General features: G+C 38.2%; 1 long non-coding RNA gene across 1 annotated transcript in view; it reads left to right on the top strand.

Annotated features, from left to right (window-relative positions):
- The first annotated feature begins 717 nt into the window (after nucleotides 1-717).
- LOC112641224 (uncharacterized) overlaps nucleotides 718-19,650 on the top strand; it is a 32,824-nt gene continuing 13,891 nt past the window's right edge. The window contains exons 1-2 of the long non-coding RNA XR_003124560.3: nucleotides 718-967; nucleotides 2,500-2,547. This is a non-coding gene — a long non-coding RNA (uncharacterized LOC112641224). The remainder of the gene's footprint in view (nucleotides 968-2,499; nucleotides 2,548-19,650) is intronic.

Here is a 19,650-nt window from a genome sequence, read left to right as displayed (position 1 = left end):
CTTTGACCTTTGGCTTTCTTTTATTGCCAGTGACATAAAGGATTTTTCAAGATATTGCCTGTGTTATGAGAAACCATTAGTCAGAAAATTAGAATTCATTAGCAGGCAGATAATGTGCTTGCTACTATGATATATGGGACTATATTTATCCTGCAGTGTAACATATCTCCTCCATCAGTGCAGGAACAGGACGATCTTTCATCTGGATGAAATAGCCTTGAAAGCTTCGTCACTGCAGTGCAGCAAGAAGCGACTAAAATGGTTCTTCCTAGTCTCTTTTTGCTGATTAAAAAAAAAAAAAAAAAAAGGCTGCACCACCTCCCAAGGGCTTCCATGCAGTTGCTATAGCAACACTACATCTGAGTCAGAACTATTAACAATCACCATGGCAACAAGTGTCTCACTTGCCATTTCCAGAAACTCATTGCGTTTGGACTAGAATCATCACACCATGTAAAAAGGGGTGGAGTTTTCCTCACTAGGAAACAAGATACTTTCTTCAAATAACTTATCGAAAAAATGTTTTAAATAAAAGGAATTATAAGGGAACCATGCTGTCATAAGCTGATTATCCTCTTTTCTGAAATATTACAGTGTAATGGAAATAGTTAATACGTTTATATGGTAGATTCATTTTTCCCACTAGGATTCCATAGAATCTTTGGTATGTAAAAAATTCCTTTTTTTTTTTTTTTTACATTCTCGTAACTGTTTTATTTCTCTTGCCCAGCTCTTTTTGTCTCTGCTAATTTCCCTTCCTTCACTCTGTCAGACACCCTCTTGAATATTTAGCAGAGCAAAATTCTTTAGAGATTTATGGATCACACTTGTCAAGTTAGAAACAGCAGAAAGGATCACGCATATTTCTGAAATTGCACCAATAATGGAGTGTGTGGTACTCCATCAGAAAAAGTGGTCATAGTGGAGCTGTGGGCCCACCTTGTTTTCCTTCTTTATACACAAGATGGTAAGATGGTAGTGTTCAGATTTTCATCTAGAGCTTGGCCTCCACAAGTGGTTAAACACTAGAACAGAATAACACGTCAAAGCTTCCAGCAGTCTGAGAACTACTGGATCATCTTTCCATTCCTGTCACCCTTGCTTCCCTAGGTGTCCCAGAACACCTCTTCACCTCCTGATCCCACTGCCCTCCTCATGCCATGTCATATCACACAAGGACATTTTCTTGGAATTTACGACCTGGATCAGAGCTGCTAAGGCCAGATAAGTTTGAGCAGGGAGCTCTCAGAAAAGGTGTATATCTGGATGGACCAAAAAAATGTGCAAAAATATTTTCCAAAACCAAAAGCCAAATTACATCAAATCCCAAATTGTTTTTAAGTATCTTGTCTAACGAAAACAAAGATTCCATGTTCTGATATGCCCTTTCTTCTGTCAGAGCTTTCACACCCTAGAGAATGAAGGCAGACTGCAGAACAAGGCAATTTTAATGCAGAAACCACCACTGTACCAGGGATGCAAGGATGGGAAGGAGGGAACTCTTCTTTTCACTCTGAATCCTAGGTTACTGACTCCTCATGCGTAAGATTGTTTGGAATATAAGCTGGAGGAGGGGAGAGGCAGGCAAAATTGAAGTATCTCAGTAAACCACCGTGATTAGGAAATCTTTGAGTTAAGACTCACCATCCTGTTGTTGACAAGCTAGAAGGACTCTGAGGTGAGGGTAACATGAGGCTGAAAGCTGAGGGCCACCCTGTCGCCCAGGGTAAAAAGTCATTCAGAAAGAAAAAAAATGTTGCATTTTGTAATGAACTCACCCCTGAATGAGGCTGTCACATGGCTCCCCTGACTCTGGATACCCAAGCAAATACAAATTGAACCTTCTCCAGAAAATGTAAATGATACTAGGATATTTACATTTATAGTTTCCTCTGATATTCTATAATATGTCTACATACTACTGAATTTTTAAATGAATTTTTCCCATGTTCTTAATGAAACCAAGCCAAACCCCTCTAGAAAACTGTGGGTTTTGTTACAGGGTGTAAGCAGTCAAATTAAAGGTTTAGCTACATAGTAGTCAATGTAAAGGACTTCATCTGGGAGACCCCTACTCTGATTGGCAGTTTGCCATGGTTATTTGTGTACCAAAGTGTAAGTAAACACTATAAGAACCAGCTTTGGATTCAAATCCCATGTTCCTTTCTTTCCTAGCTCTAAAGTGACTAGATCATACTGACCATATTTTTTTCCTCATCTTTGAGATAAAGCTAATAATAGTTCACAGAACTGTTCCAATGACTAAATGAATTGATACATGCATAAAACACCTAGAGGAGAAAAAAAAGGTTGTATTTTATAATGAACTCACCTCTGAGTGACGCTCAATAAACACTACTGGCCCTCAATACATACTATCATATTATAGTTGGATTCAGTTTGTCTATATATTCATTGCTTCCTAGTCATACAGATATAATTTTTTTTTGCTTTAAAAATTGTTCATTAACTGTATTCCTTTATCTCTTCATTCAACAGGCATTTATCTCTGAGAGGTGGAGACAAGATGCAGGTCTGGCCTTATAGGTACAGTCACTAATGTTGAAGAGTAGTATGAGAAGGAAAGCATTGCAAATGAGATTTCAGTTTTGGAACTAAAGTGATTTTTCCCAACTGGGTGAAGTAGTCCTGCATTAATCTTTGTGGACTGCTCTCCTTCTCTAACACAACTTTTAATAGGTAAAAATACCCACGGGCTTTTGTACTCCATTTGTGAAGCTATAGTATAGGTTGTCCCAATACTGCCATTAAAATTCCCTAGCATAAAGTGTGTGTTACTCTTGGCTATAAAAATAAAAGTTCCCTATAGACTAGAACTTGGCAAACATAGTTTGATTAAGTTGGGCTATTTTTATTTTATGCTCAAAGGGAAGCAATGTGCCCTAGTGAATCAAGCTGTTTTGAAGTCAGAAAATGAGAATTTTCATTCCAACTTTGCCACTGAGTTATATTTGGAAAGTTCCTCAGTTTTTTCCCCATTTGAAAAAAGTGGAGAATAGTTTCTGCCCCCCCCCATGTGTTATTATAATGAAGGTGAGTAAAAATGTTAAATATAAGGAATCCTAATCCTTTCACATGCTGTCTCAGAATGGAAACTGGGATATACTGGTTCAACTGTTTTCTTATTCTACAAAATAAGAGCAAGTGAATAATCAATCCAGCCCAACTTAGCCACCTGCAAATAGATCTATCAAGTTCAGAGACAGAATTTTCTTAAAGAATTCAGACATGTTCGGCCAGAATGAAAAAGCAAGTAGGTAGAGACGGGGGTGCTCATCCCCTGAGTTCCAGTTCAAACATTTTGTTACTTGTACATTGCTGTAGATTTTTCACAAATTTCCTTCTCACAGCAATTCGCAACATTAGGAAGTAAATTGCTTTGAGATGTACTCTACCTTCCATTTCTTCTTTCAAGGAAGCTCACAGAAGGCAGCAAACAGAAGATTTATCTTTGACACACTGACTTACACACACACACACACACACACACACACACACACGACACACATACACAGACACACACCCCTAAGGCCAAATCATTTAGTTATCACCATCTCAAGTCCCTTTGGGTAGAGGCCATCCTGGGGAAAATCAGCTGCACCACTGGCCTGACAAGGCAATGACACTGTTCAGGTCTACTCTGGACTGGGAAGTCCTGTGAAGTGAGCTGAAAATCAGCAGTAAATTCACAATGAAAGAATTCTGCTTTTCTCCACAGTCTTTCGTGGTCTCTCCAGCTTGGAGATTCTTTCTTATAAAAGCTTCAAATCTGTTTACTTGGCAAACTCTCCAAAAAGGTTACATGTTCTCTGTGGGCAAAAACTCTACCTTATGTTTGTTTTCCTTATAGCAGCTAAGACAAATAACTCGTATGCCCTTGTTAATTAATGTTTTGATTTTAGAGTTCTGTAGAGACAAAAATTAAAATACTTGCTGACTGCTGCTGATACATGGACAAGGGAAACGATTCCATCTGGGGACAGGGCTTGCAGTTTCCTTTGCAACCTCGTCTACTGAAAATAGATACTGTTTGAGGTGTACATATATTGAATCAAGAGCTCTCTAGTAATTTTGCTTTATGTACGTGGATCTTATTAAGACCAGGGCACCATCTTAATTAACCAAGCTATGACTAGATGAAGTAGAGAAAGATCAGAAACATGGGCAAGCACTACCATTCTGAAGTATTAAGATCGCCCCTATGATTTAGACATTCCAATGCTATAGTACCATATTCAGACTGTTACTACCAGGGATCCACCGCATACTTGATGTTCCCTTTGACCCCCTGTAAGCAGTCATCTGCAACACTTCAGTTTAAAAAAAATCTTAAGCTTCTTTGGTTTCTAGCAACAGAAATAGCTCTAGTGAATTTGTGCAAGAACTATACTGTAGGAAAGTGACCAGGAAATACACAGATAATCAAAACAGAAGGCTGAAGAGCCCAACTTAGAACAATTGTGAACAAGTAGATCTCAAAGGTCTCAGCATTATCTCAGAAGATGCTTCAAATGAGCGGGTTTTGGGGTTTTGTTTTGGCCAAGAGAGTGATTAGCTAAGATTAGGGCACATGCTCACTGTTTGGCTATCCTGGAAAGACAAGTAGGGAGAGAATTTGCCCCCTTCTATCCCTTGAAATATCAAGAAGATTTAAGCAATGGGAAAAGGGATATTGTGTGCCTCCAAACCAACAAACCTCTACTACAACCAGCACCCTACTTTCTCTTCTACTGTAGCGGTAGGATTGGATCTACTGTTAGCCCTTAATAGAAGACATGGGGCAATTCTGTATGCCTGCTGTCTAGAACCTTGCTGATAATGAACTTGAGTCATCAGCTAGTCTAATTTTCCTGGTACTACATTCACACAAGCTTCTGAAATGAAGATCCAGCCTATTCTTCTTGTGCCCCTCTGTTTCACAGCATGGAATCCAGGTGCTCAATTTAGTAAACATTTTGCAGCATCGATACTATCCCCACCTGCCTTGCTTAGAAGAGGATGATAAGCAAAATGACAGTGGCAGCTTTTTAATATTTTCCAAGCTCAACAAAGGAAGAAGGATTCTATAATATTAACATGCAGCTGGATTGGAATAAGCAACTAAAGCAACTAGCTGTGCAAGGTTTATGATGTCTAAACTCCCACCAAGCTGCTATCATCTCTCCATATGTCTCCTGGTCACTGGGAGCCAAGTTTAGAATTTACAAAAAATCAGGGCAATGCCTTTTCTGGTCAAGATACCTGTAAGCAAGCAAATCATGAGGATGACCTACTATTCACCAAATTGGCATGTTTAGTAGCAGTCGTCCAGAAAACATGCCAGAGAGCTAAGACAGGACTTGCATTCATACAAGGCCTCAAAAGAAAGATTCTGCATGTCCATGTTCTGCAATTTCTCTCCAATATTTACACATTAGAATATGACAGCATAATGTATATTTACTCTGATTACTAGGTCATTTTCACTTCCCAGCTATTTGGCTGATAATTGCTATTCACTGTGTTTCCTAAATGCTAAATGAGCAACACGCTAGTGCTGATGAAAGTTGCATGTGCCATTTTAGTGCTGTGCCAGGAAAAGAAGCTGGAACCACAGGGGTGCCAACTGCAAAGGCTTTCCCTATACTGACCAAACTTTAGGTCCTCATTTTTTCATCCAATGTTTCAGAAGTGATAGTTTCACAGTTAACACATTTAAAGTAATAGAAATGATTTTTACGGTTCACTTATGCCCATGACTAGCCAACAAACTAAATCCAAAAGATCCTGAATTATGTTTTAATTGGTTCTTCATGGTGAATACACAATCCAAATAATTGCCAACTCTTTCTTCTATTCTATGCATTTATAGGCCAAAAGTTTGGTTATCTTCCCTGCTGGTTTTCAAGGACTTCAGATGTCTGTACCAGCCATAGGAACACACTGCTATGCTTTAAGATGTGGCATTTCCTGCCCAATAAAAACCTTTTGAAAAAGTCTTCCTTCCAAACTCTGATTTTAGATGCATCCTATCTGCAACTTTCCAGGCCTAGGAAAAAAAAAAGAAGAGAAGATAAAAGCTGAAAGCTGAGGATATGCCTGCCTTTGTTTCCTGAGGTTTGGGGTGAAGATCAGTAACAGCACTGTAGTGTAACCTAATGAATTTCATCTGCTTCTGGTTTCAGGCAAGCATACATTCAGACATAGGTTTGGAGAGTTGTGAGGAATAAAGAAATAAGACTAAGGAGTTGAAGCGGAGACTAAACCTACATGTCCTTCATAAATAAAGCTCCATGCTCACCTGTTTGGCTGTAGCTCTACTTTCCCAGTGAGCTGCAGTGTTATATAATGACCAGGGGCCCGGGTATAATGTCAGGAAGGACAAAGGGGGCAAAGCAAGGCTTGGTATTTTGCAAGTCTGTTCAAGGCAGGTTACAGAGAGGTAATTATTCCCAGTGCTTGCCCCACGGGTACATGAATTAGGCAGATATTGCTAGGAGATAATTACAGGTGTTTCCACAAAACCAACGGGGAAGTTTGGTAGTTTTGGATTATGGTTGCAGACGGGACTTGGCAGTAAAGAAAACTTAATGTAATTGTTATTTTTTTAAGCCACAGGAGAAAAGAGACAAACAATTGTATTAAAAGGGTGTCATAAATTGGGGTGCCTGGGTGGCACAGTTGGTTAAGAATCTAACCCTGGATTATGGCTCAGGTTAGTGTTGTGAGATCCAGCCCTGTTCCCTGGTCAGGCAAAGTCCTCAGCGGGGAGTCTGCTTTTCTCTCTCTGCTCCTCCCTGCCCCCCACCCTTGCATGCACATGCTCACTCTCAAATATTTTTTAAAAGTGTCAAATTCAAGAATTAGTATTCTGACGTACATGCAGTTTGGAAAGTTAAAAACAGAGTGGCATTGCTGGTAACAACAAAAACTACTCCACAACACTCTCTCTTCCATCTTTTTCATTTCATCCTTGCTTCTACCCCCCAAGTTCCTTCTTTGCCCAAGATTGTCTTACCAGCACATATAGACTATAATCACAAGCTAGCCATTTGCCACCATTCACCCTGTTTTGGGCTCCAGATATTTCTGGTGCATCTCAATTTAACCCTTTGTCTTTGTTGTTGGTTTGTCTGAAACTCTGTAAGAAAGATAACTGAGCTTGAGTAAGAACATTTTGATATCCATTCCATTTTTTACAAGTTAAGCAAGACATTAAGCCTCTGTGGGCCTAGGCATCTCCATTTGTAGAATAACACCTAACATGGCCAACTCATAGGATTATTTCAGGAATCATGAGAGAGGAATATAAAATATGCTTTATAAATTGCAAAGTGCAAAACCAACGGGAGTTGATTCTCCACATTTTCTTGGCTTCGGAAAATTTGGAAAAATAAAATGCAAACATGGACAGATTCTTTTCTCAGACGCACAGATTTCAATCAGGGCTAAAAGATCTCCTTCCTCATTTCTGTGCACTCACCTAGGGCAACTTCTCTCCACTAAAGCAGCAGAATCTGTGCTCTCTGATTCTCTGAATCCAGAAAATCCATGGGACATGGAAATTCTGAACATATACTACTGCCCAGGTCCTTCCTACATTCTTTTAAGTGGATCTTCCAAATGGAATGTGCCATGTTCGTCTATACATACATATGCAAAAACTTCCCATTCTGATGTTCAATTATTTCTGGAAGCTCTCTCTGAATGCTTCTAGATGGACTGCTAGGAAATCATGGTGTCAAAATAAGGACAATATAAAAAGCATCATTCTACAGGGACAGAATACGTTGGATTTGTGGTAGGCACAGATCCTGGTGATTGGTGGGTATCTTTAGGTCTTCTATTGTCTGGATCTGTCATTGTTTTGTTGGTTTGTGGAATTATGTGTTTGTGTGTTTATCTCAATCCAATTCTATCTGTGGCACAGGCAGCAGAGAATATTCCAAGATATAAGCTTCAAGGTGTTTGTCAGTCTTTAGTGTATGGTTGAGCTATGTTTTCACCTTTTCCATGTCCTCAAAAGTATTTTACCATCAAGTGAAGAATATATTAGTTAACTAGCAAAAGTCTCAGACTTCTGACTCAGAGGACATGTTTTACTCATTGGTTTCATCCTAACATGCCTGGATTTGTGATACCACAGCATCTCTGTCCATGAACATTTTCCCATGATACCTAGACAATGTTGCTAAGAGGGACTTGGAGGGGAGGCCATGGTAGATGGAAGAGAATAGACACTAAAAACATACAGCTACATAAAGTCCACTAATGCAGCACCCACTCTAAATTCCTTGTTCTCATTCCAATGCTCTTACTGGCTTTCATTTGCTATATGTATCTCATCTATTAGATTTTCTTGTCTGAAAGAGGAATTTTAAAATGCTAGGAACAGAAAAGTTAAAGGCCTGATAATTATGCAGAAGGCAGGGTTGTTGGTGGCAGGGAGCCAGCACAGGATGAGCCCTTGTGAGCACTTCTGTCTTTCCTTGAGTAGCGGAAAGAGTTCAATCACATTCATCAAAGATTAAAGTGCTTTGAGCTGCCCCTCCAAAGCACTTGGAAAGAGATACCTTCTTCCCTGTCATCCAGAGCAGCTTAAGTTTTTCCATCTATTAATTTTCTACATCTGGTATAGTTTTTCTAACTTTCCACCAGAGCTTCCTCTTAAAAATGATTGGTCATTCAAAAACATCCACTTTTCCTTTTCCGAAAAAGTTTTGAGAGGCCCGAAGAGCTAGAAGAGAGGAGGGGTCAATCTGAAAAAAAAAAAAAAAATGAGGATTCATTTTGTTTCTTTAGAACCCCCGGTTTCCTGCTCTGTATTATATATCTGTAAAAATATATCTATAAAAACTAAATAGAATGACTGTGGGAGAAAACCTGAAGCATTCAAGCCTAAGAGAATGCGTGAGTCTGAATCAGGTTCAACTCATTCCTACAAGTATTGATGGACTGCCTGCAATGTGCTATCACAGGGTTAGAGCAGGCTAAAAAGCAAAAAACCTACAGAGAGGAGAGTGATCAAGGCTCTCCCACCTATTGCCCTTGGTGCACTTTTATACCTGAATCTTGACTGACAACTCATGAATTACAAGAAATTTCTGTGGGAAGTTTTGCCTTCAGAGTATTCATTTGCCCTACTCCTAGTAATAGGATAATGATTTTCCTTGGGAAAAGCCCCCTCCTACTTTCAATCCATGACATTTGTTACAATTGATTCCATCACCAGTAACAGGAGAAGAAATGTGATGTGAACTAAGGTGATTGGAGCATGATATTCCCCTAGCTACAGTGACTGGTTCAGGAGAGGGCACGTGATGATATCAGAGGAATCTGAGCTAATCCTGAGACTATTTTCCTGAGCCACCAGGAAACACCCTCTCTTTGTGGAAGTTTCTTAAACAGAGTAAGGGTCTGAAGCTTCTGGCAAGCATTAAAAGAAGTTGCCTGAGGAAAGACCTAATCCAGAGACAAGCACCAAAAAAAAAAAAAAAAAAATTCCTAAAGCCACTGTTTGAAGCCTCAGAACCACCATTTCCAAAAGCCACTCCCCTTGGATTCCCAATTACTTGAATTTTGGGGGGTGCACTTGGCTGGCTCAGAAGAGTATGTGACTCTTGATCTCAGGGTCATGAGTTCAAGCTCTATATTATATACAGGGATTACTGAAAATAAACTTTTTTAAAAAAATGTTTTCCTCCTAACCCAGCTTGAATTCAAAGAAACTGACAAAGTTATTCCTATATTGGATAAATTATCCCAAAGAATATCAACTTTCCTTCCATTATTCTTAGTTAATTGATAGAAAAGATATTAGGAAATCATATTTGTGATTTTTATATATAGCTGTCTAAGCATGTAATTTATCTTAATATACCTTCCCATCAAGAAGGAACTCACAAGTAAAGACCAACTCTCATTGTTAATTTGGGGTAAAGGGAAGACTTAACTTGAAACCACTGAACAAGAATGTAAGTTCATGGGTATGTAGAATGAATATTAGTAGTGTTTTTATTAATAGGCACACTTGCCAATGGTTTTGTCAACGCCATTTACCATATCTCCTAATATAAGCACATATGGTATTCCTTACCTCCAACTACGTGCAGTAAGGAACTATTGAATTCCAAGAGACTGACAATTCTTCTAACTTGGTCTAAAAGATTCTGAGACAATATCAATTTTCCTATCGCAGTAACATAAAGCTCACCATCTCTATAAACCTCTTTAATTTATTACAGAATGCTTACTATCTTCCAGCCAAGATGCCAAGAGCTTTTACAAGCCAAACAGTTCACTAAAACTTCACAAGTCTCTATTATGAATCCTATGAAAAATCAGAAAACTGAGGTCACTAAAAATTAAATATCTTAACCAAAAGTCAGTTAGAAATGGAGAGCTGGATGTGAAACCATGTCCATATGATCTCAAACCTAGAGCCTCAACTATATTATTCTCAGTCTATAATAGTTTCACCTTTTCATCTTTTGCTCACCATCATGGTTACCAATTGAGCTCAACAGAATCTTGAGCCAACTAATTCAGTTCAATTTCTTGAGATTTTAGCCCTGCTCTGCCCCACACTGAACTTCTTTACCTCAATGATAGGATTTCCCGAATCCTCAAACTTTGAGGATTTAATCTATGTCAGAGAGCAACTACTCAGGGAAACTCAGCCTCAGTGGGCAGGGGAGGGGGAGGGGGGAAAGAGCATACAAGGGATCTTCTAGTCCTTTGTAATCCACTGTCTTATTACAAACTCACCATCTTCCTCTTTAAATCAATTCCTTCTCTAATTCACCAAAGCTTAAGTTACTGGGACAGCTTCCTCAAATAAAGGATCATTTAACCAAGTGCTAAATTCGGCAAATTCCCCCTTCAAAATTACTCCTGTTACTTTCTAATCCTATTACATGTAACATTTGTTGTCCTACCTGTTCTCCTTAGGACTATTACAAGTTCTTCCCATCCAGTTTGTTTCTGATCTTTCCCTTCTCAACTCCTCCTGGAGGGTAACCTAAAAGATCCTTTTTAGCACATTACCTGACAGCTTAAAACAAAACAGGCAAAACTTCATCTTCTTCCATTGTTTACTGAATTTTTTTTTTTTTTTTAGAAGTTTTAACATAGTTCCTGAGGACATCCATAAATTGGCCCCAGCCGACTTCTCCCTTCCTTTACCTCCTCCTCCCTACATAAGCTTTTATTCTGATTGCTGGCCTCTAACATTCAGCTTGCTTTCTTAACTCTGTGATCTTGTTTACATGGTTCACTCTGCATAAAATACACTCTCCCTTGTCTCCACCCACAAGGATTCTATTTCATCCTCAATGACTGGGAATACATTCCATTTTTTCAGAAATGCCAAACAAAAGTTACTTTTCTTCCTCTGAACATCCAGGGATGGATGATATCCATCACTACTGATGGATATCGCTACTTCTTGATATTTATTTCATATTGCCCTGTACTACTACAAACAGGCTGGGGTGGGGGTTGGGGGGACTTCATCCTCTCCACCAAGTATCATACTTTTAAGAGCAGAACTGAAAACTCCCACACGTCTATGCACTAAAACAGCACCTGGCCTATGCTTTGGCTATCAGAGATCCTCTATACTAACTGCATAAATGAAATGCATGAAAGGAGTAAAATGCTAGGGTCGTCAACATCTGAGATGGTCCTTAAGGAGTCCTGCCTCCTTGTATTCCTGCCCTCATGTAATCCTCTACCACAATGAATAACCAATAAGATGTTACAGAAATGATAGAATGTGACTTAAGAGGTAGTCATAAAAGATATTGTGAACATCAACAGTGACCATAATATGGTCATTGGGTGATTATGGACTTTGGGTGATTATGATGTGTCAAGGTAGGCTCATCAATTGTAACAAATGTACCACTCTAGTGGGGTGTGCTGATAATGGGGCAGGCTATGCATGTACGAAGGCAGGGTATATATGGAAAAAATCTCTTTTTCCCTTAATTTTGCCATGAAACTAAAATTGCTTTAAAAAAATTAAGTCTTACCATTTGCTTCAACATGGATAGGACTGGAGGGTATTATGCTGAGTGAAGTAAGTCAATTGGAGAAGGACAAACATTATATGGTCTCATTCATTTGGGGAATATAAAAAATAATGAAAGGGAATAAAGGGGAAGAGAGAGAAAATGAGTGGGAAATATCAGTGAGGGTGACAAACCATGAGAGACACTTAACTCTGGGAAACAAGGGGTGGTGGAAGGGGAGGTGGGCGGGGGGTTGGGGTGACTGGGTGATAGGCACTGAGGGGGGCACTTGACAGGATGAGCACTGGGTGTTATGCTGTATGTTGGCAAATTGAACTCCAATAAATGTTTTCTAAATTAAGTATTTTTTAAAAAGACACTGTTCTCTTTCATCTCTGCTCTTGGAGAGAGGAACCATGTCATAAGGACACTCAGGCAGTCCTATGGATTGGTCGTATGGTGGGGATCTGAACCTTCCTGTCAACAGCCAGCATCAACTTCTCTAGTACATTAATGATCCACCTTGAGAGTGGATCTTCCAACCCCCAATCAAGTCTTCAGAGGACTATAGTGCTAGCCAACATCTTGACTATACTCTTCTGAGACAGAATCATCCAGCTAAGCTGCTCCAGAATTCCTGACCCACAGAAACTAATAGGTGTATAATCTTAAGCACCTAAATTTCACTATAATTTGTTACAAAGCAATGTATAACTAATACAATAGCCCATCATGGTAGTGATAAGAATAAGAAAGTCCAAAGAACTTTCACTGGGTTTGAGGAGAAATATCTGAGAACCATCTGAAATATTTGAATATCTGAGTTGTGCATGTAAGATTGCTCTATTGCTGGAGACCATAAATGAAAGATTGTTTCCAGTATCCAGATCTCTGTACATGTTTCTGAGTGTGAGCCATTTCTCTAGGTAATTTGTAATACTATTATCAAGCATATAATAAATATTGGGAACTGACATTTATTTATTATTTCTATGTGCCAGAAACTGTTCTAAGATTTTTCCCAACAACCCAAGAATATAGGTACTCTAATTATCCCAATTTTACAGAAGAGGCCACTGAGGCACACATTAACTTGCTCAAAGTTTCAGATCTAGTAGGTGGCAGAGGTGATTCTGCCTCTAGATAGCCTAGATTTATACCCCACACACTGAACCACCATGCTGTATGAAACATCATACTTAAGACAACAATATATGCATTTTACAGAAATCATTTAAAGTATTAAAATTGAGTTTATTTAAAATTGGTGGTGAAAATTAACTCCTAGATTGGCTCCGGCATCTTCAATTGGTTACAAAGTTTTACTTTACTTCTTTTGATAGTTAAAATCGTGAAGTAAAGCTGAGAGGCTGTCTCATTCTGAACTCCCTTAAGAGACTCCTCTCAAAGCCTTGAGTGTATTTATCTCCAGCCTAGTGGGATTTGAAGCATCCTTTGATTCAAGTTGGGTGCATCAAACAGTGATGTTTGAATCTAGACTGCAATTGTTGATTTTCTAAATACAAGTCAATCCATATTATTCTTTTGTTGAAGTTTAGAAGGAACCTGGTAAATGATAAAGCACAATTTGGGAGATATTTTCACTCAGCCTATTTTCAACAAATGCTGTTCAAAACCCCAAGAAACAGATTTTCTTACAGGAAAATCTGTAAGACCCTTCCCTCAAGGAGTTTATACTCTAAGAGTTATGAATTAATTATAATAGCTTTTCATTATCAATAAAGATAAAATTGTCTATTGGGTTCTTACAATTTTTTTTTTAATATTTCAAACATCCAACAAAATCTTTCACAGAATGGATCATGGAGTAGAAAGTCAAAATAGATCCCTTTGCGATATTCTCAATACAAACTTATCCAACAAAGGCAGTATTTTCAAAATGCATTATTTTAAAATATTACATATATGATAAATGTATGCTTATTAGAAGTAGTTTAAAAGGGGTATCTGAGTGGCTCAGTCAGTTCAGCTTCTGATTCTTGATTCTGAACTCCTTCTGACTCTCAGCTCAGGTCATGATTGTAAGATCAGGGTTGTAAGATCAAGCCCGACATTGGGTTCTATACTGGGCAGGGGGCCTGGTTAAGATTGCTCTCCCTCTCCCTCTGCCCACCTGCCCCCCACGCCACCCAGGGAGGGAGAGAGAGAGAGAGAGAGAGAGAGAATGAACAAAGATATACAAAAAAAGTCTCTTCCCTCACCCTTCCTCTATTTCCATTCTCATAAGCCAACTAGTTTTTCTCTTGCCATACCTTGCCCCACACCCAAAGATCTTCAAGCAGAATACACATAAACAGAGTGTGTTATGCTGTCATTGTTTTATAAAAATGGGAATCTCAAAAACTCTAACCTTTCAGTGAACATTGTTCCTTATATTATAGACATTCCATGAGGTTAATGGATAAAAGAGTTAACTCATTCCTGATCAAAGCTATGTAACAGTCCAAAACTATACATTAGTTTATTCTGCTATTCTTTTGTTGATGGCCATTCAACTCTTCTCTAGATATTTTTATCACTACAAATAGCATCACAGTTACATATTCCTGTACATATGGCTTACATTCTGCTTTTATTTCTGTAAGATGAAGCTCTGTTGGGGTGGGAGAAGTCACTGGGTCATGAATATCTTTTTAAATTTTAATAGAAATTTCTGAATTTTTTTTTCATAGCTACATTATGGTGTTTCACATTTCCAGGTGCCAAAGCAATCTATGCTTTATCCCTGCCAGCACTAGATTTTCTAATTCAATAATTTAGTTAATGTGGTGTTGGGAGAAAGATCTGGAATCCCCCTTAAGGGGGATCCACACAGAAGTCAAACCTACAATTACAGACTATGTGTAGCCATTCAGCTGAGCACAATGTAAAAGTTGAGGTCCAAGTTGGATATTCTACTCTCTGCTATAAGTGAGATCCTGCATGACATCTTGAATTGTGCTCATATTCAACCATAACCTGAGACTTCACTGAATTCCATTTGAACTTTCAGAACACCTGTAAGCCCCTGAAATGGTGTATACCTAGATACCCAAAAGCCAATTAGTAGCAGCTTGTATGGTGAAGTCCTCAGCACTTGTATTTGGATAGCACTGCACAATGTGAAAACCACCCCCATCACATAATCATTTTAAAAGATATCTTCAATGGGCCATTTAACTTCCAAAAAAGAGTAGGTTACAAAGTAGTTTTAATATTGTAAAGACAATTATTATTTCAGTATGGTTTGAGGACTCAGGAATTCTAGAAGGGTATAAATGTTGATAGTGAATTAGAAGGATTAATTTTAATATTTAGTCAAGACACTATAGCCAATTCATAGAGTGAAACAGTGTTACTACTTCAGAATATTACTCAAACTGATTCTTTTCAACTTCTAAAATCCTGCTAACCAAATGAAAAGTTAAAAACAACCTGGTGACATTTAAAAAAATTATCAGCCTCTGTCTTCACAGTGTGTTTGAATAGTTTTCTTTCCTTTTAAAGAATATCTTTCTAATAACCAACAATGGATTTGGATTCATAAGAAAAAAAGAAGAAGAATACTTCAACCTAGAAAAATGTACTAATCCCTGCAGTAGAGAAAAATCCTAGCTTGGCCTTGGTCTGTATGTTTATTCTAATTCCAAGTTGGAACACTATATTGTTCCTTATCTCTCAGTATGCCAAGAAACCAATTATGTTAAATAATATTGCCCGAAGGGATTTTTCCATTGTCGCTGGAGAAAGATCAATGCAATAACCTAGGACCTTAAACATCAATATTAGTTTTAGGAAGAACATATTTTTTAAAATACAGTTTTGTTAAATATTTTCCAAAACAGATTCAAAAACTAAATATCTTATAACAATATTCCTACTGTGATCCTTTGGTGTACACTAATGAAAAATATAGCAGGACAAGCAATAAAGTATAAATACCAAATATTTACTGAAATAATATTTCAAGGAAAACAGAAGGCTCTTATCATATCAATCCAAAGGGACTTATTTAACTGACTACAACCTTTAATATAAATATCAATCAGATGGGTTGGATATTCACTCCCTTCATTTCCCCCATACTGCAAAAAACTACACATTTGTTGGACCTGCATAAATAATAAATTGTCTTTGGTACAAAGATGAGCCTTTATTGTTCGATCCCTCAATCAAAATGGAAGTGCCAAAATGAAAACTATGTCCCCAGGCAAGAAAAGGGTGCGCTTTAGGAGATATGGGATTTAAAACAAAATTAATATTGTAAAGTAAGAAAAGAAAAGATTGAAATATATATCAGGGGAATAATATCTAAATAACATTAGCAAAGGATCCTGTGAAAAAATAATGAGCTATTTAAAACATATGTGCAGAACTCACCACAGGCAGCATTTCTTCAAAGGAAGGGGAAAAGCTTGATCTGGTCAGGGCACTGACTCTAATGGTGAAAGCCCTGGGTTCTATTTCACATTATGCCATTGAGATTGCTGTGAGGATCTGAGACAGACACTGTCTGTTCGTGGGATCCCAAGTATTTTCCATTACCCCTCCTCAGTATTCGTCCACTAAAGCTATGCTATAATGAGCCCAGGTAAAGCCAAAAACATAAACATTTAATAGAGATCTTAATAGGGAATGTCTAACAAATACAGCCTGTATCTCAAGTTTGTATTTTGCCAAAAAAAAAAAAAAATCCAAACAAACAAACAAAACCGAATCCAAACACACACGCAAGAACACAAAGTCTGGGAAGAAGTAGTTAACTATTGGCCTCTTCAAAAAGTTTCTTGGTTGATGAAAATATGTGGATAGTCCTTCTGTCTATATCCTCTTTCTTCCCTTCCTCGTCCATACCCTCAAATGGAAGATGGGCTAACGTAAATTGTTCAAATGAGAAGACACACACAGGGCCTTCCAAACGTTGAAAATTCCAAAATCAATTAGGAATGGCCTTCAAGTTCCTTTTTGGACGTTCGTTGTCCCAGGAATTTGGAGATTTAAGATATAATCCGAATGCCCATACTCTTATCCACCTTACTGAGATCTCTCAACTTTGCATTCCCTTCTGCTTCTCAAGGGTATGTGATGCCTGAGCTATAACATTCAAGCATGGGTTTTAGCTGCAAGTTGAATATGATGCAAGTGAGCCTTTTAGCTTCTTTCATTTTAGGCCATTCAACATACATTGCCTAGGAGAGGACTTCTGCAGAGTCCAGCTAAATGCACCAGAATTCTGCATCGGATCCTGGATCCAAAGATCCAGCTGATAGCATATTATTTCTTGATTTGCCTCCTCTGTGAAAATATTTCTTGGAGTCTCTCTAGGTGAGAATGGCCAGTAAAGATTTGGATATGGATACTCTGAGTCTCTTAGCCAAATACCATCACTAATACTATTTAAGCAGCATAAAAGCATAATTAACTTGCATGCCATTTTGACACGATTCTTGTATAAAAAATACAAACCATACTGTCAACTTTTAAGTAAATACTTACAAATCCTCTAGAAGTTGTAAACTGAGCATTCTACTGTCTTAGCAACGAAGCTAGTGGGCCCATATTAAGTAGTTTCTAGTTGGTTAAGGAACCGCTTCTCTGAAACCTTTGCAGAGTGTAGACTGCCTGGGGCACAGTTTTGGCTAAGGCCATGAGACCAAAAACCATGCCAAAGTTTAGTAAGAAACAGACCAGGTTCAAGGGATCTACTTTAGTGTTAGTGTCAGAATTCACTTCTCTCAAGTTCTAGAGACTCCGTGATCTCTTTCAGCCTAAGGTGATTTCTACAGGGTTTTGTGACAGCTTGAATCAGGGTAATCTTCTGGTTTACCTGTGGGTTCTGTGTGTGTCACCCTTAACTTTTCTTTCATTTCATACCTTGCTCTGCCAACCACCACTATCAACTTTAGAACGTATACCCGTGGACTTCTGACCTTTCTGGGGTTCGTGAAGTCCCTATAAAGTTGTACTGCAGCATGTTTTTAACTGAAACCATTGTGGCAAATCCTATAAGCTCTTTCAATTATACAGAATGTAGGACAATTTCCTGAGCAACTGTGGGATTTCTACGGAATGAGTCATATTAGCTAATAACATGGCTCCACTTAGCCTTTTCTAAAGAATTATACAATTAGAAACCCCTTTCTGGTATTACTTTCTTTACTGATTATCTTCTTTACGGATTATATTCCAGAAATCTCCATTACTGAAGGTCTGGTATTTCTAGAACTCTGATCAACAGGCTGCAGATAGGAAGTCATCACCGCCCTTCACCAAGTAGTTTCTATAAAAACCAACTATAATTTCCCCTAGGGAGACTGACAGGTCCTTTCTCCTTTTATGGTGATTTTTTTTTTAATTTTTATTATTTTTTTTTAATGGTGATTTTTGTATTGGAAAGAATCTCTGTTAGTTCTTCATCCTGCTCCTATAGCTTGGGATATTACTAACTTCTAGTTTTCTTGCTTTTGGAGGGCTCCCCATTCCACAGGGTGTAGATCAATATTCCCCAAGCCTTTTCACTTCCACATTACACATTTCTGTCTATCAACCACTCATATTAACATTCCCAAGTCTCCCTTCTCCTCATTACGCAGCTTCCAAGTCTACTGGCCATTCCAGTTATTCTATGGCTAAAGCTTAGGCTTTGTTAGCATCTCTTGAGAACATTTATGTACCTTCTTAGACTTCTGAAGGAGTTTTGGGGAGATGTTTTGGAATCATTCAATAGTCACCAGGTAAAACAATTCCTCCTGGTATCACATATTATCACCTCCCTATATAGGTGTACCTTGATACTGCAACAAGCATAAACCTACTACTCTCGTTTAGGTTACAGTGATTCTTCCAGGTTATAAAGATGCCTTGAAGGGCACTATAGTAGAGTGTATTGCTATCTCTCTGCATCTTCCAAACCCAGATCTCCTAGGGGCTTGGCAATAAGGCCTTGGTAGTTGTCCCTAATATCTGCTTCTCCCTTTCTTCTCTAGCAATAGTTTTACCTCGGTACATGATTACCTAATTAAAGACCTTAGTCTTCATTGTAGGTGAAGATGAGTGTGTCCAATGTTACTAACTCAGACCAATGGAGTCTGAGAAGTGTTCTGTCCCCTTCAGGTCTTGTTTCTAAACAATTGGGCATGCAGTCCCCTGACTCCTTCCTGCTTCCCATTGGCTGCCTGGGAGATAGAAAGAAATGGAACTTCTCTCTTAAACTCAGATATGAAAGCCTGAGGTTGAGATTGGGAGCACTGTTTTACTGCTCTGGATTGTGAGGAGGAAAGAGGGAAACTCTTAAACTAAAAATAAAATTAAATAAATAAATAAGTAAATAAATAAATAAATTTATTTTTTAAAATAAAAACTTGTATTTTGAGCTCCATTTGTGACAGAAAATTTAATCTGTAAATAGTAAATTTCCCTCCCATTTATGTTCATATTCACCCTCCAAATCTCATAAGTAGTAGTTTTTTCCAAGATAAGTATGTAAGCCCAACTCTAACAATAATCCTTGATTATACAATTCTAGCATAAAGGACCTAGAAGGAGGCTGATAATAGTGTTAAAACCTTCTGGTCAAAAAAGAAACAGACTACATTGCTTATAATTGTCATGATCTCAATTCTGCATGTTAAAGTCA

Source organism: Canis lupus, chromosome 33 (genome assembly GCF_003254725.2).
Source record: "Canis lupus dingo isolate Sandy chromosome 33, ASM325472v2, whole genome shotgun sequence".
In the NCBI taxonomy this organism is placed as follows: domain Eukaryota; kingdom Metazoa; phylum Chordata; class Mammalia; order Carnivora; family Canidae; genus Canis; species Canis lupus.
This window is presented reverse-complemented; position numbering and strand designations above follow the sequence as displayed.